Source organism: Leptonychotes weddellii, chromosome 10 (assembly GCF_054177405.1).
Source record: "Leptonychotes weddellii isolate Sample4059 chromosome 10, ASM5417740v2, whole genome shotgun sequence".
Taxonomy (NCBI): Eukaryota; Metazoa; Chordata; class Mammalia; order Carnivora; family Phocidae; genus Leptonychotes; species Leptonychotes weddellii.
In genome coordinates this window covers 69,938,263-69,961,254 of record NC_138378.1, presented here as the reverse complement: position 1 = coordinate 69,961,254, position 22,992 = coordinate 69,938,263, and the positions used below count along the sequence as shown (strand labels likewise).

Here is a 22,992-nt window from a genome sequence, read left to right as displayed (position 1 = left end):
TGGTGAGCGCTGTGAATTGTGCAAGACTATTGAATCACAGATCTGTACCTCTGAAACAAATAATGCAATATATATTAAGAAAAAAAAAAAAGAAGAAGATAGCAGGAGGGGAAGAATGAAGGGGGGGAAATCAGAGGGGGAGACGAACCGTGAGAGATGATGGACTCTGACAAACAAACTGAGGGTTCTAGAGGGGAGGGGTGTGGGAGGATGGGTTAGCCTGGTGATGGGTATTAAAGAGGGCACATTCTGCATAAAGCACTGGGTGTTATGCACAATGAATCATAGAACACTACATCAAAAACTAATGATGTAATGTATGGTGATTAACATAACAATAAAAAATTTTTTTAAAAAAAGAAGAATGCTAAAATCTTAAAGCAGAAAATCCATCAAGTCAGATTTATACCATGCCTACTCTTTCTGTTTTTTAATATCAAAATCCTTATGCCCAGCTACTATCTATTAGCGATGGATAGAAAACCTACTCTTCATCACGTGCCATTGACTCACAGGGAAAAAATTAAAACAAAAGACAAGTACTTAGAGTTAGATATTTTTGAAATGAATTTTGCAAATTTTTAAAAGGAAAACTATAAAATTTCCCTAATCTGAATCTATGCTTTATTTCAAATTCCCACACCAAAAAGGGGCAAAGAATAGAATTTAATAAGGGAAAAAAAATGGGAAGGACTTGAAGAGCAAAGGTAGATGGAGAAGATGGGCTTGAGGATGAGGCTGGTTTTAGAGGCAGAGGGACAATGATGAGTACAATGGTGGAACTGTACCAATCCCTTGAGGAACTTTATCAAGAAAAGAAATGGATTGAAAGAATCGGCAGGGAATAACTCTCTTTATTTCTGAAATGTTGGAGCTAGGCATGTGCAAACTGAAGATTCAGTAAATGTTGTCTCAAGTTGACAAATCATGAAATAATCATGAAACAGAGTACAAGCTTATCATGCAGAACTAGAACCATGGAAGGAACCACCAGAAGTAAATTCCAAAGCAGTTAAAAGAGGCTGCCTCAAAGGAGTGGATTGGAGGTAGGAAGTAAATGACAGGAGAATGTTGATTTTCAGTAAAACTTCTATAACTGTTTGATTTGTTACCATGTGCCTGCACTGAAAAAAACAGAAACATAATTTTTAAACTCATAAATTAGAAAGGCCCTGACCTGTGTTAAAACTTCTTCTTCTTTTTTTTTTTTTTCCTAATTCCATCAAAAGGTTCCTGTCAAAAACAGATTTTTTTTTTTCTGTGTATACACACGTTAGTTACGGATGATTAACAAAGCATTCATTCTTCTATTTGCTTTGGCTGAGAACTGACTTGTGTTGTGTTAGTGTTAAGGAAATATTTCACTTTATATGGAGAAGATATGAAGTGTTGCTTATTTAAATATAATATGGTAAAAGAAAGGGTTTATACATGTTTTAAGCTCACAAACAATAAAAACATTTAAGTAGGTAGAAGTACAGAGTTTATTGAACTTAGAAACTAGGAAAAATGCTACCTATCTTTTCTCTTTACCCAAAATTGGCTCTGTGAACTTACTTATTTCGTATCTTAATTTTAATGAAATGGTAAAAAAGTTATTTAATGATTTGATATCAAATATGACAGTAGCAGTCATGATTATTTTAATTTTTAACTATGCAGAGACCCTTTTTAAAATAATTTTTTAAAAACAGTAAAAGGTAGCTTGCAAAATCAGAGTTCTGCAAGTTTAAGATATCTTAAAATAAGTATCCAAATTTAGCCTGACATATAGTCACTTAAAGTGTCTTCACTTTTCAGATGTACAATGTTTAAAAAATAATATTCACTTGGAAAAAAAGTTTTAATATACGAGCACATACGAAAAAGTCAGTGAAAAAATCTCTTTTAAAATTTTTTATAAAATTACTTTTCTAAATAAAACTATCCAATAAACAAATACTAGTTACAGTAATTTAGTTTCTTGCAACACCTGTTTCATTTAAAGAGAAGGCAGTCAAAATCAGTAACAGATTTAAACCATACTGTCACTAACTTTTGAGTAGACTTTCACTAATTGGGTCCACTGATACAAGGTGGGGTAAAGAAAAATAAAAGTGAATAGGAGAAAAAATGCTGTGGATTACTTAGAAACCGGCCACTAAAGAGGAGAGAAGAAAGGACGGATTTGAAGTTAGTTCTCAGATCTTCATTTTATTCTTAAATTGCCAATAACAGCACAATTTATAAAGAAGTAATTAGAGGAATGGATGGAAATTAGGAGTGAGGGCAAGGATAAGAAATACTGGTGGCAGATGATTTGGACATTCTAGGATCAATTGATGACACTGCAGAAATTTATAGGAAGCAAGACTTCGGACCCAGGACCTAACTTCATAGACAGTTCCTCTGACCTAAGTATAGACTCCTTTTCCTCTTATATTCCTTCCCTCCTAACACATGTTTGGCAACTACTGTTTCTTTCAATCTGAGCTAAATTACATGCCCCTTGTTTTGTTTTGTTTTGTTTACATTGGAGAATAAGAAATTTAGTCTTTTCTATTTCTCCCTCTTTCTTTGGTAGATCGTATGTAGCAGAGAACCATTATTTATGAAATAAAAATCAATACAGTTTAGACTTACTCTTTTCAATCTCCTGAAAGGTAATAAGACCTTTCTCCCAAATTAAATCGAGCAATCTCAGGTAGCTCCCTTCAATTTTATTTAATTTTTTACCACACATCCCCTCTAGTCATCACTTTCATTTTATATGATCTTCTTGTTGACATGTATCCATTCAAATCTACTTCTACACTGTATTCTGAATTTAGTCACCATAGCTGTCCCTTGAGTCAACAAGACCATTCCAAAAGCCTGAGTGAATGATGGGTTTTGTATAATAATCTGAAGCCCTATAGATTTTCACTAGGTCAAGCTATTGTTGGAGTGAATGCCCAAGCAAGAGGCACCGCAGCAGGAATGTCCCCTCAAAGCCCACACCTGGGAAGCAGTTCTGTGTACTTTTACAAAAGTATCAACTCTAAAAGTATTTCTATAAAAGCCTGAAAATGACAAAGGTATAATGTGCATTTTAATATAGGACATGTAATAAAGAAATTATGTATTTAATCTACATTAAATGCAATTAAGGAATAGCATCCTAAAAAACGCAACACTCACATGTTCAAAACAAAAACAATGCTAAACTAAAATCAATTTATTAAAAGTGGGATTATAGATAATTTTTCCTTTTTAGTATTTCCAGTATTGTCAATATGTCAGTTGTAATAAATACAAAAATTATAAAAGATCCACTATGCTCTAATAAAAAATAAGTCTAAAGAATGAAAAAGTTATACATACCAAGTTTATTTGAATACTATTCCCAGCACTTGTGATTCACAGAATCTATAAAAACAGATATCTTCTTCAGGCATGAACCTAAAAACACCGTAGCCTGGGAATTTAAATGTCTCACTATCAAGTTTAATGAGAATGAAATCAACTGGAAACCCACTTACCCATTTACTGGATATTTATAAGTGCATAGAATCTTGCTGAGTACTGTCCATCTACAAAACAATATACTCTTCCTACCCTTAGCTGCCTAAAATTAGCAAAGAGAGAATAAACTATCACATGAAAAGTTAAACAATGAGGGGAGAAAAAATTAAAAGAAAATCCACAAGCTTAATATATGAGTAAGTGACGAATTCATTTTTCGAACACTCATTGAGGGTCTACTATTTGTAAAATGTTATTCTAAATGCAGGAATCAGTTATGTACACTTAGATTTCTGTCACTCCAAAAATAAGCAAAAAGATGGGATGTGTTGGGAAACAGGAATATGAACCACATATCTATTTGAACAGCAGGACATTACTGGCTTACAGGGACAGATGTCATGTTAAGGTACCATTATTCTGTAGCTCACATAACTGGAAATACATGCCCTATTCTTTAAATTGGTTTAGACACCAGCATATGTAGCACTTTAATTAACTGTAGCAATTGACATACCTTAAAAGCCAAGATTCGAAATAATGCACTGTAAATAGTACTTGTAAACCAGTATTAATCCAAGTTTAACCTAAATACAACAAAGTGTCCAATGTTGTATCTAGATTATAAGGAGAAAGCTGGGTATAGCACAACTGTATTCAGAAATCCTAAAACAAAAATGCTTTTTGAGTAAATTTCTAATTATAGCAATATGCAGAGAAGAAGCATTGCTGCTGTGTTTGGGGGTTTTTTTTGTTGTTGTTTTTTTTTTTTTTTTTGAATACCAGGCACCGCAGCAAGAATGCAGGTCCCAGGACAGAAATTTACACATTAACATTAAAAATAACTCTATTTTAAAGTGATCTCTGTTTAGATATCGAAACTACCATAAATATTATTTAAAAACTCTGGTCACTATTCTGAACCAAATATTTGTATACTTCTCTGTTTTAATAATTTATAAATATAAAACTATGTATTTTAAACATTCTATAAAGGAAACTTAAAATGTATATATGTATATACAATACACATTTATATATATTTGGGTTTTTTTTTTAAAGATTTTATTTATTTATTTGACAGAGAGAGACACAGCGAGAGATGTAACACAAGCAGGGGGAGAGGGAGAGGGAGAAGCAGGTTTCCCCCGGAGCAAGGAACCTGATGCGGGGCTTGATCCCAGGACCCTGGGATCATGACCTGAGGCAAAGGCAGACGCTTAACGACTGAGCCACCCAGGCGCCCCTGTATATATTTGTATATATTAAAAACATCATTAAAATTCATCTCTTACAAAGCTTAATTAAAATTATAAATTTGTTACCTAACAAACTTGACATAACTTATTTTTTAAAATTTTACACTCAAATATTTTCACATAATTATAAATTTTTATTTTATATTGACCATTTTTAAAATGAAATTAAAGCATTTCATAGCTCATATTATTCAATAAAGCTACTTGCTAAAAATATTAGCAAAGTTTACAATTAAGTGAGGTTTTAAACTTTAGCATGTAGCTAGTACACACACAGGATATGAAGCAGGTGACCCTGTGCACTGAATTTAAATGAGTAACCCAGGTGTGGCTGCTGGGTATTCTGGTCTTGTTTTAATTACTATCAAATAATCTACCTCAGTAAAATTGATCTTTACCTAATAAACCTTTAATTACAAATATTTTTCTTTCAATAATCAAGTTCTATTTTTCTAAAACAGCTGACTTATGTTCTATTTGAAGATATAAAAATAAGCAAACATTTAAAATCACGTTATCACATGTATGAAAATACTTTGTTGGTAGGTAGATCCGCAGAGTGGGAGTGAGAAAATTAATAGAAATGAGTAGTTTGCTACTACTAATTAGCAATATGACCTTGGACTAGTTACTAGATCATAATACCTTAGTTTCTTTATCTGTAAAATGAGGGAGGAGAACTTTCTGATTTCTTAAGCCTCCTTCCAGATCTAAATTTCTATGATTCGATTATTTCAATTAAGAAACCCACATGGGCATTAGGAAGCCAGATCCTAAAATTAAAGAATAACGTAAGAGCTATAATTTAAAACAATAAAAATATTATAGCACTAATTTGAAACAGATTAACTATCAGAAAGCAGTATTTTCAAGATAAAATGCAGGGGCAACAACAGCATATGCCAGTGATCATTTAATGATAGTATGAACAATGAAGTTTACAAAACAGGACATTTCATTTATGGGTACAACTTGCAGTAACTGCAAAGCCAGAAATTATGGACAACAAGATAATTATACTGAAATATTTTACATCTTACTTTTGAAATGGAGTTCTGTTATACTCTGTATAGCTTACACATGGAAACTAGAAGTATTTAAAATGAATGATCACTTAAGCTGCAACATAAGAAAAGTGTGTATAGGGATAGAAGCTTATTTCTTTTAATAACACATTACCAGTCACATAATACTTATATGAATTAACACTATTTTCTGTAAAGTTGTGAAATTTTCTAAAGGTGTAACATTAAAACATATCACTGACAAGCATATGACTAATAGATTACAACTTTAAATAAAGGCAACCAATTTACTTCCTATTAATCTGATACAGGTATTACTGCAATTCAATTTTCTTTCAAAGGTGTGTTTTTCCAGAGAACATCCAACCACCCACACGTTATTTAAAAAATAAAACAAAAATTAAAACCTTTGTGCTAGATATTGTCCCAAGACTATATGTTGACATTTTTAGCAACCTGAAAAACCACTCTGTTTGCTTTCTTCCGCCAATACAAAAGCCAAGGAGCAGTTTCTTCATTTATTTCATTCAATGTCACAAGACTACACTAGGTCAGGGTAAAGGTCAATTATCAATAATGCATGCTGTTGCTACAGCTGAAATACAAATGTTCATCTGGACCCTGTTTCAAAGACTGGCTACTGAAACCTATTTAATAAGACCTATAAAACTAGGAGAATGTGGGAAGACCAAGAAATATGAAATATCCTCTTCCCACCAAACTTTGCTGACATCCTACAGCAAATTAAAGAAGGTACTGAGAAAACAAACTTTAGGTAGTTGGGAAAAAGGGGGCAGGGTTCCTAGTAGCTTTAACAATCTCATGTTTTTAAAAATTTGCAGGAGCGCTACCCTGCAGGCATCTATGACAGCATCACGAGGTTTCAGGGTTAGTGTGGGTGGTTGGATAAAGTTGGACACTGACCAGTTTTGTGTATGCTAAAAGGCACCAGGCTGTAACACCGTATTCAGCAACTGGGTATGAGATTGCCAGTGCAGTGGGTTGGAAGATGTATGCATTGGCACTCCATGTGGAACCAGTAGGCTTACTTTAAAAGGTTACTGCAGTCTTGACTTTGGCAGTGGTCTTCTATGAGTGAATATGAAGAGTTAAGAATGAGATCTAGAGTCACACCCATGAAGATCAAAAGTTGTTCATATTTGAAGCACTGCATGTCCTTCAAAACATTAGGTTCTCAGAAACAGAAATCATGGCATAATCCTTGGTAGGGGATTGGGGGAGGTTACATAGTTGAGAAAGTGTCACATTTGAAAAGATTCAGCTACTTCATCAACTTTCAGGGTGGCATTTAAATTAAAACATCAGCAGATGTAATTACGTAAACAGATGAGGCAGCTTTGTAATACTTAAGTATGAGCATCATTAGGTTAAGACCCCCAAGCTCTTTGTCAACTATATACAACTGAGTCTTTCCAGTGCACATTCTGAATCCTCTGCCTCTAAAAGCAATTTGTGACTACTCGGTCTCAAACAACACTTTTATTAATGGCAGCAGCTTAAAGACTACTCTATGCTATCTGCTCTTGACTGGATCTACAAAGAAAGGCAGTGTGCCTGAAACACACAAAACTTCTGGTCTTCACAGTGACTCTGGATCCATTAATGCTTCATGATGATCACTTAAAGAAGACAGCTGTCAAAGTCAAACTATTTCCAAAGGACATATGCTTTTCACAGTAAGCCCTCCCACATTCCCCCTCACCACTAAATCAAATATTTTTCCTCATCAGAATTAAAACATGCAAGACAGAATTTTCCATGCACCAATGAGCGGTGTTTCGCAGACCTTTGCTTCAGTTTTAATATAGGATCACAGCATGCCTTTAACATTTGCAATCAGGTACCGAAATCATACGATCTGTTGGGTATAGATTAATTACAGGTTTTTGTTAGCGATCACCCTGTTGGTGGATCTTCAGGAACAGGTACAAAGAATCTGAATACAAAGTTAAATAAAATTATTTAATACTAAAACAGAAAATAATTGTTTTTCTTAATTAAAAGAAAGCAAAGGAAGCTTTTTAAAACTAAACATGACAAAATTGAAAGGAAAAGTATAGAGTTAAACTGGAATTTCAAGGTTCTAGATTCTAGAAAAAGAGTTCTGTGAAGTGTTCTGATATTTTCAAAAACAAAAATTAGATTTTTTACAAAGGAAAAGTCCATAACGATTGTTACTCTGAATGGTAGATTAACAGACATATGCGAAACCCCTCCTCACCTACACTATTAAAATTTAGTTTTTTTAATTGGGAGAACTTGATTTTTAAGAAAGAAATATCACAAATAAATACTAATTATGACAGATTCCCTAGAGGGCAGAAGTTGGGTACTTTAAATAAGAGGAAATCTACAAATATTTGATATAATATTGGAATAGAAAAGTCCATATAAACTAAAATATATACAATTTCATTAGGCAGAGTATTTTTAAGCAATATCAGAAGAATATGACAAAATTATTCTATAATTATAAAATATTTTTAGCATTGAAAGAAAATAATTCTAAACTACTTAATTTAACAAGAGGCATTTTTTAAAAATCCTTTTCTGTGACACTAAAACCAAACTGTTGCAAAAAGAAAAGCAGAAAGGTTCCCCCAAATCTAAAATATAAGTAGTATTATGAGGTAAAGAAACCACCCTATACTCCATTTCCAAAATCACAACCTTAAAGAGTCACTACTTAAATATTAGTCAGTGCTCTGCGAACCATTTTACATTAAAATTGGATAGTTCTAAACATCACCCATATAAAAAGTATTGTTTGACACAAAGCCATTTTGATGATAAACTGCAATCTATAGCTCAAATAATTCTACCCAGGGATTAACATTTCAGAGGCTGAGCCAGAGATTATGTGTGTGGATCTTGAATTTCATCATCTCCCTTTGGCACAATAGCTTATTCTTCCTTTTTTCATCTATTCTCTCATGAAGGGTCAGGAAAGCTTAGCCTTGCTGTTGCATTCATTTCATCTCTACATTAACCAGATACCTTGCAGTCTTTAGTTCTTATGCGTTATTCCGCTACAAATACTATCCTGCAGCATAGTATGGCTAATGAGGTTTGTACCAAATCAAAGGGTGCCATCAAGTGGTTATAATACTCTAAACAGCATTACACTAAATGACTACTCCAGGTAGACTTTCTTCAAATATAGAAAAATTGCACCACTCTTCCATAAAAAAAATGGGGGTATGGAATGGGGAACTATCCATATTAATTTTTGTTCTTTATTTTCTATCCTTCAGGGATTGCTTCTGGGCATATTATATGTATAAAGTACAATTTTAGAGCCAAAGTTAGGATTAATATTTATGTCAACATATTATCAACTGATAATTATTAGGCACAATTCAAGCATGGTAGCACTACCAGAAGCTAAACAAATTTATCGATCAAAATTCATGACTAGATTAATAGCTTATTAATTAAAACACTGTCTTGTTAAATCTGTTTCCTACTACTAATGAAAAATTGCAAGGCCATGAAATAAAGCCAGTATTATTTATCTGTTTCATGCAGCCATGCTTAAGGTCTAAAAAGGAACGTAGCAGGTGATGTGAGAATGTATTTTCAGACACTTAGAACTAACTTTCAACAGTCTATTCAAGCATCATTTAAGACTTTTGAAGAAAGAAATCTAGAACTGTTCTTAGGAAACACACACAAGAATGACCCACTTTGCAGAGCTGGCTAAATTGCTACTGCTTTGAACCATCCTGCACCAGGGAAATCTCACAAACAGGCTTAAAGCATCTTCATAACTACATACTTCTGCTGCGTGGAAAGCAAATTCTCCAAGTTCAGAGATAAAACAAGATATAGAAAATTAAATCATAAAAGCTAACTTGATCTTTAGAAGATTTAAGGAGCACTACCAATGAGGAAGCAAACTCCAGGCAAAACTAAAGATCTGTATGATGGCAATCATTATTTTCTACACAGCTGTTACAGATTGTCTACAAAAATATTTCTCATCTCACATTATTTTTTCTAGACCCTTGGAACTCTCCCATCAAGTGGTGGAGTCTCATTTCCTTCCCCCTGAACCCAGGCAACTCTGTGCCTGGTTTATTGGTAAGAGCATGAGGAAGTAACACTATGCACCTAGCAAGGCTGATTAGGAAAAGGTGATGCAACTTCCACCCGAAGAGCTGGAAGAGTCACTCCTAAAGGGCTCAGCTGCCACAAAAGCAGTCCAAATGCCCTAAAAGAAATCCAAACTAACCCACTCAGAGAGGTGAACTACAGAAGGCCTTGAAACTACATGAAGTGAAAAAGTCCCCGATCTGTGCTCTAGTCCCCAAACACCTGAAGACTAGTGCATTAGATAGACGCCAAGCTAGAACTGCCCAGCCGAGCTCTTCTCAAATTCCCGACCCACAGAAATTGAGTAACCTGGACAGTGACTACAATCTGAGCTGTTAAACTGAATCAGGAGTAGTAGAAAATGATAGTTAAGTTCCAGAGGATACTCAGCAGACATTAACCTGCACTGTTGCATTGCTTGTAACAACACTTAGTTGGTTACATACGGGAACGCAACAGGTACAATTAATGCCCATGAAGCCACTGAATACATAACGGTAACAATAAGCATAAGGGTCAGAAAAATGAGATTCTACCTCTGACAGAAAGGAAAGGATGATGTTGTTTGGAAAGAAAAAAACTTAATTCTTATGTTTTACTTTGGGCAAGGAATCAGATGTCTTCTTGGAAAAGACTGAATTGGTGTTATAGGCCCTTATAGCATGGAGGGGAAGTTTTAAAGTATTTTAGGGCAACCCACATGAAAATACTAAAAACCAATGTATAAGAAGAAGTAGGCTGCATCAGAAAGATAAAAGAAAAGATAGAGCCTTAAGCTATGCAATTTTTAATAAGAAAAAAAAAAAAACATTTACTTAAAGGAATATGACTTCAAAAAAAATCACTGACATATCCAATTGCCTTTGGTTATGTCTTTTTTCCCCCCACAACCTGCCCTCACCAATTCTTCCTCTGTGTTCTCTATATTGCTTAAGAACAACACAAGCATCCAAATATTCAAACTAGAAATCTGGAAATCATCCTAGACTGCCTGACCTCCCTCAACCCTCAGAACTAAGCAGTCGCTAAGAATGGATTCAACCACCGTCTAAATACCTCTTGAATCTCTCTCCCCTCTTCTCTGTACCTGCAAATGTCATTGCCCTACTTCAAGCCCACATCATCTACTATCTGGATAACTGAACTAATTGCCTATCTGATCTTTTCAGTTTTACACATCTCAATTCATTCTCTACAGCAATATTTTTTTCAAACTGTAGGCTATGACCCATTAGTGGATCATGAAATAAATTTAATGAGTTGCAAATTCAACTTAGTGACTTGCAACCAGCATTCTAAAACATCAGGATGGAACAAGAAATAACTAGAGCACATGCCACAATACTAGTAAGAGTAAGGTATGTTTCATGAATCTTTTGTTTTAGTTATATATAGGTGCCTATATGTGTGTAGTGGATCAAAATTTAAAAAGTATTTCTTAGTGACAAGCACAGTGAGAGTTTCAAAGATAGAAACTGATCTTTTTTAAGATTTACTTATTTGAGAGGCAAGGGGGAGGGGCATGGAGAGGGCAAGATAGTCTTAAGCAGACTCTGCACAGAGTGCAGAGCCTAATGCAGGGCTCGTTTGTCATGACCCTGAGATCACAACCCAAGCTAAAACCAAGATTCGGATGTTTAACCAACTGTGCTACCCAGGCACCCCTCTTTTTTTAAATTCACTGTTCAAGAAATTTTTACTAAAGCAAGAATTTTGTAACCTGAATTACATTTCTTTGCTCAGTTATCAATTCTGTTATTTAAAACAGAAGTGACATTCTGAGCTATTCCACAGTAAAGAATTACAAAATTAAAGAAAACAATTTAAATTTTTGTACTTTGTTGAAAATTCTTTTTCCCAGGGTCTATAAAACATTGATTTGTTTTTCTATTTTACATATATATTTTTTACTCCACACTGGGTGTGGAGCTCAACACAGGACTTGAACTCACGACGCTGAGATCAAGACCTGAGCTGAAATCAAGAGTCGGACACTTAACCAACTGAGCCACCCAGGTGCCCCAATATTTTACTATTTTTTGTGTGTGTTTCTGTTGTTGTTGAGAAACTGATCTTTCAAAATATAAGTCTGATCATTTTACCTCTCTGCTTAAAACTTTTCCATGGCTCTTGATAGCTTACTAGAATCATGAATCACAATCATACAGTATCTAGGCAAATCTGTATGTTTTACTACACCCAGGGATGATTCTGATGGGCAGCCAAGACCCATAGATAGACCTATTATAAAGTTCAAATATTTTCATACAGCATACAAGGCCAGGCACTATCTGTCCCTTGCTCATCTCACTAGTTTCAACCCCTCTGCTCTCCCCACTTTGCAAATGAGGCTGTAGGAATTTTATCACTGTGCCTTTAGCAAGGCTGTTCTTCTGTCCTTACCTCAGATCCCATCCTTCTCACACCAACTCTATCTGGCGGGTAAACTTTTTAAAGTCTTTCAAGTCATACTTCATATCAACTCCTCTTTAAAGTCTTCCCATGTCCCTGATATATGCAATAGCTCCTTGACACCCTAAATGGAACTTCCATAAGCTTCTTTTCTAGCACCATCACTGTAGTCTCCATTTGCTCATAGATCTGCCTCCCTGACCAAACTGAGAACAACTTGAGGACCAAAACTTTGTCTTATTTATATCTTTGAAGTCTAGGAAGTAAATGCATAAACAATTTTGCAGCACTCAGTATAATGAAGTCTAAAAAACATGTGACCCAGTTAAATAGAACAATTATGGCCTCTTTTACAGAGGTTAACCTTATTCTTGTGTTTTTTTTTTAAGAGCTATAATTGACATATAACATTGTATTAGTTTCAGGTGTACAACCTGATGGTTTGATATATGTATTATGAAATAACTATCACAATAAGTTTAGTTAACAGTTATCACCACACATAGTTATAATTTTTTTCTTGTGATTAGAACTTTTAAGATCTACTCTCAGCAACTTTCAAAAATATAATATGGTGCTATTAACTATAGTCACCACACACCATTCATGGTTTGAAAAAAAAAAAGCCAGTAGAAAAGCAATTTTAGAAAATCTAGACTAAAAGAAGTAGGAAGGCATATATTAATGGTTGCTATGGCTAAAGAGTTTAATATGTATAAATATAATGTCAATAAATCCTATGATTTCTAGTGATCTAATCCAGTTCATGTCATTTGATAACTTTTCTAAACTCTTCCTTCAGTTTGACGAGAAAGGAGAAATTCTTCAAATTTATTTTAAGCAGATCGATTTATTTCCAGTTGACTCTGTTTTCAAAAGAATGCAATGATTCAAGTATCATAAAATCAAAGCCATTAATTAAGGACAAAAAGAGGAACTAAAAGGGAAAGCAAAAACAAAGTGCTATGAAAAAATTCTGGCTAAAGGAAGTTGCAATAGAGTACTTTCTTCCTCCCTTTCCTACCTCACATCCCTCTCCCCCTCCAAAGAACAGCTCTGTGCTTCCTTTGTTATATATAGTTATATATACAATTAACACAGAGAGAGAAAGAATTGTTATAGAGAGAGGGGAAAAAATTTTTTTTTCCTATTAAGCCATTCAACAAACAAATTTAATATATTCAATATATACTTTTCCTTTCAGGATATTCTCAAATGTTCTTTGGTCTAGTTTATTCTAATGATTTGGTTGAAATAATTAACAAATGCCACAAGACAATTCAGACTGCCAGAATCTTAAAGATAAATAACTCCAGGAAAGAATTTATTCAGGGAAGTAATGAGAAATTGCTCCTCCCACTGCTATGGCGATAGCTACAAATAGTCTGAGGATATACTGTATGTAGCTAGGTCTTTTATTTAAAGTACAAAAGAAACAACTTGGAGAGCTAATAAAATACAGATGTCTTCAATATTGTTGTCTATGGTCCTTATGACCTCAATAACATGGTAACGTACATAGGCTCCCTAAGATTTGGGAGACAAGGAGTTTCAACCCTTGATTCTGCTACTGTTACACAACTTGAGAAATATCTTCTCTTTACCTGTTTCCTAGTAATGAAAGTATCAGCTATTGTCAACCAAATTTCAAAGGCAACACAGGAAGGGCAGTTACAAAGTATCTGTATATTGTTCAGAATTTCTCCAAAATAATTTTTATTTAAAAACAAATCTGTCTTTTTTTTTCTTTTTTTTAGATTTTTTTGTATTTATTTGACAGAGAGAGCACAAGTGGGGGGGGCGGCAGGCAGAGGGAGAGGGAGAAGCAGGATTCTCGGCAGAGCAGGGAGCCTGATGTGGGGCTCGATCCCAGGACCCTGGGATCACGATCCGAGCCGAAGGCAGTTGTTCAACCAACTGAGCCATCAAGGTGCCCCAAAAACAAATCTGTCTTAAGGCAAAGAATATTCTTCAAGCATTGAATTATTTTAAACTAAAGTACCATATTTACCAGAACACTGTTTTATCATGTCATTGAGCATAAGATTGTTATTACAAGGGATGGCTGGGTGGCTCAGTCAGTTAAGCATCTGCCTTCAGCTCAGGTCATGATACCAGGGTCCTGGGATTGAGTCCAGCATCGGGCTCCTTGCTAGGCGAGGAGCCTGGTTCTCCCTCTGCCTGCCACTCTCCCTGCTTGTGCTCTTTCTCTCTGACAAATAAATAAATAAAATCTTAAAAAAAAAAATTTAAGGGGTGCCTTGGGTGGTTCAGTCAGTTAAGCATCTGCCTTCGGCTCAGGTCACAATCCCAGGGTCCTGGGATCAAGCCTCACATCAGGCTCCCTGCTCAGTGGGGAGCCTGCTGCTCCCCCTGCTTGTGCTCTCTCACTCTCTATCAAATAAATAAATAAAATTTAAAAAATTAAATAAAAATAAAAACTGAAAAAATAATAAAAAATTAATTTTTTATTTAAAAAAGACTGTTATTACAAGATGCTGTACTTCATCAGTGTCTAGTAGTCACAATGCTGATAAAAATCAATTATTACACCCAATTTATGTTAGAGCACAGAGACATACTAGGCAAAAATGCCTCATTAGTTTAATGATATAGAAAAATTAAGGAGTATGTCATAAACAAAAAAGAATCAAAAAATAAAATTTTAAAAAGAAGTCTGGTATTAAAACAGAAAAAAATAAAATTGGTAGGATAACACATCATCCACAGAGAGTTGTGAAGATCTTACTTATTTTCTGGAGAGCTTAAAGGTATTAAAGTACCAAGACAGTTTTGTATTCTCAAGCTCATATGGATCTGAATTGCACTTGTAAATTTTGTTTCTCTAATCAGTTACACACCTCTTACAATATCAGCAATTCCATTTGCTTTTCTACCAGTACATATGCAGCTATATCTAATTACGTAAGCCAAAGTTCCAATTCTATACAAAGAAATAATTAAACTTAAATTTTTTTTAAGATTTTATTTTTTTTTTAAGTAATCTCTACACCCAAAGTGGGGCTTGAATCCACAACCCCAAGATCAAGGGTCCCATGCTCTACCAAACTGAGCCAGCACCCCAATTTAACTTAAATTTAAGAGTTTTTGTTTGTTTTTATAATTCACTTCATGGTTGTCTTCTTGCAAAGAATTATGTAGGAAGTCTCCAATGTATTAACCGGTCTTTCAAGGTAGTTGGTGTGGCAGAAAACTAGAATGCCAAAAATCCATTCTATTATAAGACTAAGGAAGTTTTACTTACATAGTCCTGAGAGAATATAGGGAGAGACAAATGAAAGGAGCAAACTGAAAAAATCTTAAATACTTTTCTATTAAAAGTCTAGAGTGTCATTAGAATCCTACTGTAAAGCAATCACCAAGTCTCTTCTAATGTTTGTCATCAGGGGGAGAAAAGGCCTCATGCAGATTCATAACATCTTCTATGCACTAGTGTCTTTTAACTACTAAATTTCTATGAATAAACATGTAAAAAATTGCTCAAATACACTGCTGGTTTCAAATATCTCTAAGGTAGTATTAGAGGTTTGTTTTGATAGCTGCCTTGTTTATCAGCTTCCTCCTTCCAACTGGCAAAAAATAGAACTGAAAGTAACCGTGGCTGTCTTTCTCATTCATCTGTAAGGAAGACATGTGAAGGATGAAGCAGGAAGAAGAAACTAAATAGCTCTAGTGATTTAGAAGACAGACTGCATTTTACTACTATGACTCAGTAATAACTACACAAATTATATGCCAACAGATTCATTCAGCATAAAGTTAAAGTTTAGACTATTTTTTAGCTTATAGAAACTAAAATACACAAGGCTTTGGTAATCTTCCTTAACTCCCAGAACTCTCCGTTTAGTCACATTATGATCCTCTCCAAGGACAAACAGTTGCTGGGAGAAACAGTAATTATCTACTAAGATGCTTTCTGTTCTATTATCAACTTTAAATAAAAGAGCCTATTACAGTGCAAATATGCTACTGCTCTACTTCCTTTAGTTTTTAAGGTCGTTTGATGAAATGTACATACATTAACTTAAACCTCTAACAAATTTAAACTTTTAAATATGACTCAAAAATGTTACTTGGGTATATGCTAGTGCCTTCAATTTACTGTCCGCAAAAAGCATAGAAGATTAAAGAGAATAAGATAAAAGGATGACTACTTCCTAAAGTTACAAAGTAACAAAATGGGTTATCCACATGAGAAGTGGTTTTCCTGCTTGTATCATGTCAGTCACCTATTTTTTCAAAAATTGTAAAAAACACCCAAGGTTCCTTAAAATGTTTTGGGTAAAGATTTCATTGAAAATCTGATTTTAAAAGAAAGGGGGACCTTCATCTACAAACTTTTACCTATTAAAGATATTAAAAAGATATTAAAAAGATCTCAATCCTCTGAAGTCCATCCATGCAAGAACCTCTAAGGATCCCAAAATTTAAGGTTAAGAGCCCTTGCTTGCTTGTGATAGCAAGCTGGCTGTGGTATCTCTTATCAGCGCAGGCTACTGCCTGCCTAATGAGGAAAAGATGATTTCACAGATCCAAATGGTTGAGTAAGTGACTCCATACTTCAGTACACATCCTTTCTGAAACATTGTGCTTATAAATGGTCTTTGGTCAAGCATATTCAATTCCAAATCTGGTATTCAAGAGTTTCCATGACCTGATCCTCTGTTAACCTTATCACTTAACTAAGTAATTTCCATATTCCCTCAAGTTTCCCTTCCAAGTTTATTATTTTCCTCTCCTTTGTAAAGTCCCTCTGCCACTTATTAGCACGTATTAAATCCTTACTATTTTTCAAGCACTGTGCTACATGCTTTTTATGCTTTTAACAACTCTAGTCCAAGCTATCATTTTCTAAAATATCTGTTTTATAGATGAGATAACAGGTTCTGAAAGGATAAATATGTATAAAGTCCAAATTTACAGCTAGCAAGTATGATTCAAGTACAGGCCTAACTGCACCCAAAGCCTTCCTTTTCCCACTATCCAAGGCTTCTCCACTTTTCCTTTCAATTACCCTTAAGAGTAAAGAAGTAAGATGCATATCCCTGAGGACCTGGGACTAGGGATCCCAGGACTAGAAGGCAGCTCAATCAAAACATGACATTTCTTTGAACTCACGTTTCATCTTTAAAATTCATATGACTTCTGCCTTTTTCTGAAATGATTCTTCGGTGATTTCATTATAAAAATGCCTTGAAGTACATATTAGAGAAGAGAATTTACAATACAGAAAGATAGAAACTGCCACTACCTCTAAGGATAAACACAGCCATGTTTGACAAGCAGCTCTTAAAACATTCTTGATAATTTCAGACCATATTAACTCATCTACCTCTAACTCCTGTTGTACTTTTCAGCCATCAGTACACATTTAACACAGTACATTTCATTTATTCTTGTTTCATGTGTTTATCTCTCAAGCCAGATTTTAGTATCTGAGTAGAGATGTTCCTATGTATCCCCCATAGTAATTAATTAGTGCATTCAGGCTCTATATCCTGGGCCTAGGACAATAAATGAGAGTACATGAGTGAATAAATGCAGGGAAAAATACATGGGGCTTGAGTCTAAATACTTAGGTTTGAAACCAAGCTAAGTCGTTTTCGTGTGTTCTTGAGCTAGTCACTTAACCTCATGGACTCAAAGAAATTATAATAATGTCCACTTTAGAGAGTTTTCTCAAGAATTAAAAGAAGTATTTATTTGAAAATAGTTTGAAGATTTTACTCATTTGAGAAAGAGAGCGTGTGAGCGCGCGGAGCGGCAGAAGAAGAGGGAGAAGCAGACTCCCCACTGAGCAGGGAGCCCTACACAACATGGCACAGGGCTCGATCCCAGGACCCTGGGATCATGACCTAAGCCAAAGGCAGATGCTTAACCAACTGAGCCACCCAGGCGCCCCAGAAAATAGTTTGTATTCTTTAACAAAACTTACCGAATATCATTAATGAAGTTATTAATTGATCAGTTGAAATAGTTTAATTTTATTTTAAGAGGGAGGTGAAGCAAGATTTTTTTTTTTTTAAGATTTTATTTATTTATTTGACAGAGAGAGAGTTAGCGAGATCAGGAACACAAGCAGGGGGAGTGGGAGAGGGAGAAGCAGGCTTCCCGCTGAGCAGGGAGCCCGATGTGGGGCTCGATCCCAGGACCTTGGGATCATGACCTGAGCCGAAGGCAGACGCTTAAATGGCTGAGCCACCCAGGCGCCCCAAGCAAGATAACTAAGTAATTTCAGAAAGAAAAGTAAACTGTAATAAACTCCAGTGAGGTATCATCCTTTTAATTGATGTAAGTATGAAGGCATAAAATTATTTTCATAATGAAATACATCTCATAGTGTATAAAGTACTGTTTTATACACTCACCCATCCCCATTTTCCAAATCCTTAATTTGGAAAAAAATAATAATTGGGTGACCCCCAATATGCTCAAAGCCAATCTCCCTTTTGCATCAGAATTCCAATTCAGTAGGTCCAAGTTGGGGCCCAGATACATGCACTGTTAAAAAAAAAAAATGGGGCGCCTGGGTGGCTCAGTCGGTTAAGCGACTGCCTTCGGCTCAGGTCATGATCCTGGAGTCCCGGGATCGAGTCCCGCATCGGGCTCCCTGCTCGGCAGGGAGTCTGCTTCTCCCTCTGACCCTCCTCCCTCTCATGCTCTCTGTCTCTCATAAAAAAAAAAAAAAAAAAATGACATGATGATTTTAGAGCAGTGAATGCTAATTTAAAACTAACAATATCAACACTTCTTTCCTTTACCACTATTACCCGCCATGTGAACCGTGTAAATCTGTAGGTTCGCAGCAACTATACAGTCAATTCTTTAACTCCTTCATTATCATAAAACTCAACTAAATGGTTATAAATTACTATAACCCTAGAAAAATCAACCAATATTTTTTTTTAAGTAAACTCTACGCCCAATGTGGGGCTTGAACTCACTACCCCAAGATCGAGACTCTCATGCTCTACCGACTGAGCTAGCCAGGAGCTCCTAACCAATATTTTTAAAATTAAATATTCTAGAAAGTAATCTACTGAACTATATGCTGTTTCATAAAGGAGCCACAATCTCTCTTGCCTCTCTGCTCAAGCTAATCCAACCACCTGAAGCACTCTCTAAATTCCCTGCAGCTATCAGAAGTACTTAATCTTTTACCCGAAATCTCTTATTTTGATTTTAGGCAATACAGTGCTTATGCCTGTATTAACAGTGCCTAAATTATAGCAACACTGCCAAGGAGGTCCGAGGCAGAACTCACAGTCGAATATATATTTCTGCAGCAAAATGAATAACCAATCACAGTAAGTAGAATAAATACTACAAATAGCTTCACTTCAGGTCAGGACAGATTTTGTCACCAAATGAATTTGAACCAAATTTTTAAAAAATACACATTTTTTAATGTTTTTAGATAGTAGAGATTTTGGATTTTGAAGTTACAGACAAAGAATTGTAAAAACTTTATCTTTTAGGTTTCAACTTACAAATCACTTTCATTAGAAAGCTTCCTCTAACCCACCAAGACTGGGGTTAGGTACACCCTACATATGCACATGTAATGCCCTACACTTAACTCCTGTCTTGGTGCTTGCCTGTTCATCTCCGCCTAGACTGTAGGATACCTAGAGTCAGGGACCGTATCTTTTTCACTATTATACTCTCAAGAACTAGCAAATATCTGCCACACAGTATCCACTTAATCGAGTTGGTAAATAAATAAGCAACTGTAAGTATGAAGACTTTAATAAAATTTTATTTTATTGCTCTACTTGCTTGATCTGTAAGGTACGATTAACATCAGTAAAGATGAATCTCCACATAATAAATAAAAATCAGAAAATCCAACCAAAAAGACTACCCAATAGCATATACATTGTAATAGTATAAAAACAGTGCTTTGTTGCTGTAAAATAAAACTCTTCCTTAAGTTTATTAGCTAAGACACTGCACAAAGTAAACTGCAATATGAAATAAATTATTTAACATGCAGTAGTTTCTTTACAATTTTAACTTAGGGCTTCTTGCATTACACATAGATGAATACAGTACAGTTGACTTTAGCTTTTAATCCATCTGTAGTCCCTTCCTGTGTCAAGAATTTAGGATGTAGAATCTGAAGACGAAAAATTTGCTTTCTTCTAATTAATATGCTCTAATAAAATTGACAGATAATTGACAAAAAATTACAGACATTAAGCAAGATGAAAATAGAAAACTAAGTAAGTATTTAAGCCAATAGACTTACACAAGAATCTTATGATTTTGAGGATTTTGACAGGCTCTAGGAACATATAATCATTCTTGGGCATACTTCTCTTTTAAGTGAAACAAACATTTCTCCACTATTTTCTCTAAAACCAAAGGGTCACTTGAGAATAAAGGATATGGAATTTTCCTCCAAAAGCACAATCTGAAAGATTTCTGAACTAGAACAACATATTAAATGTTTAACATTAAAAGAAAAAACTAAGCAGGAAAAAAAATGTATATATATATGGACTTTCTCTGAAATCTGACCAAAATGAGAGTGAGCTAGCTGACAAAACTTCATTTAATGACTAGCCATATCTATAATACCCTATCTAATTTACACAGCCAGCCAGGCACTATTCATATAATCATATTCAACAGCAAGTTGACAAGATAATTAGAAGACCAGGTAGAGCCTGTCTGAACTATGAGTTTCCTATTCCAAATGCAAGAGTTCAATTCTGAGGAGTTTGGAGGGGAAGCTCTGTTGCTTCTAATATTAAGTTAAATATTTTCTATGTGGAAATAAGTACAAATAATATCACTTTTCAAGGATAAAATAATTTTGAGCCATGGGCCTACCAGACAAGAAAAATCATCTAAAAGGAAGTTTACAAAAAAAAAAAAAAATTTTTTTTTTCATTTGTAGGTAGATCACCTTTTCTGACACGCCAGTATGTTTTAGCAAGTTTCTAAACCAAAGGTATTCAAAAGTGGCCTTCATTATTCACATCAGAACTGATAGAATATCTGAGATTTTCTTTAAATTACCTGGTAAAGAAAAGAAAAGTGGAAGGACTGATGAAGTAAGTTTGGCAAAATATGATTCCTGAGGCTGAGAGGTAGGTATACAGAGATCCATCATATTATTCCTGCTACTTTTGTGTACATTTGAAATAATTTTAAAAATTAAAGTTGAGATTTTTAAAAGTTAGGTATATATAGTATATAATACAGTATACAATACTAACAAATATAGTAATATAGGCATTTCTGAATAAACCATTCTCTATTTACTGGGTTTAACAGAAAAACAAAATGTGGAATTGTTCCTAGTGGAAGTCTGAATCTCCTCCCCACCCACTCAGTGTCACTTCCACATAGAAGGAAGGTCAACAGGGACTAATCAGGTTCAAGAAAGTTAACTGGGTCACATTTCTGTGGGGTGGAATTTTTTTTTTTTTTTTTTTTAAAGATTTTATTGAGAGAGAGAACAAGCGTATGGGAGAGGCAGAGCGAGACGGAGAAGCAGGATCCCCGCTGAGCAGGGAGCCCGATGCAGGGCTCGATCCCAGCACCCTGGGATCATGACCTGAGCCGAAGGCAGACGCTTAACGACTGAGCCACCCAGGTGCCCCTCTGTGGGGTGGAATATTAATAGGTAGGCTATAAGTAAGACTATACTATGGCAAATGTCCTACCCTAAAAAAGCTAAGCCATCTCTGATTGATACTTAAATTATAAATTGTTGTATTACAGGTTACATGGGAGAGGAGAAGATTCTTATTTTTGTGGTATGTGGGTTGTAGTATTCTTCTATGTACTATTCACCCTTTGGAACTTTAGTATTCATGAGTTCCTTGGAGCTGAAAAGATAATCCCAGTTTAGAGTTACTGAAGAAGCTATACCAGTTTAAATGGAAGAAACCACAAGCTACAGTTCCTATAAAAAATAGCCAGTTGTTACCCAGCCATTGGAGAGAGATCCCTTGGTTGAGATGACACAGAAGAAAAATATTTAGAGGAAAGAAGAAGCATGTATATGTATTTTTTCCTCTGAAAGAAAAAGCAGAGGTAATTTATCAGACTACAACTTTGTGAGATCAAGAGACTGACTTGATTTCAGAAGAGGATTCAAACTTAAATTTAATAAGGTCAGAAACTTTGTAATTTTATACTGTTTACCTTGTATTGTTTGAGCTATTATATCATCTCTATTCTTGGTATAATGGTATTCTTGTCAGGTGAGTTTGGTTGTGCAACCAATCTTGTTCAATATAATCCAATAAAAGAAACAAAACAGAAGAGGATTTATAGTACTGCCTTGGAATTAACATAATATCCCAATCCATTTAAATGGCTTCTGGAGGTAATATCAAATAAATGGCAATAAAAAAGGCACTGTGATGGCCAAATTGCCCATCTCATTGGTCACTGGTAGAAATAGTGGGAAAGACTGGATAGGTGGCCCCAAGAAAACACATTAAGATACCCCTTCATTAAATAGAGCTACCATATGATCCAGCAATTGCACTACTGGGTATTTACCCCAAAGATACAAAAGTAGGGATCCGAAGGGGTACGTGCACCCCGATGTTTATAGCAGCAATGTCCACAATAGCCAAACTGTGGAAAGAGCCAAGATGTCCATCGACAGATGAATGGATAAAGAAGATGTGGTATATATATACAATGGAATA

The 22,992-nt window shown here is 35.0% G+C and overlaps 1 protein-coding gene across 1 annotated transcript in view; it reads right to left on the bottom strand.

The window, feature by feature from the left end:
• The window catches only part of EHBP1 (EH domain binding protein 1), a 303,679-nt gene that overhangs the window by 217,567 nt on the left and 63,120 nt on the right, over positions 1–22,992 (bottom strand). The gene's annotated exons all lie outside the window — the stretch shown is intronic.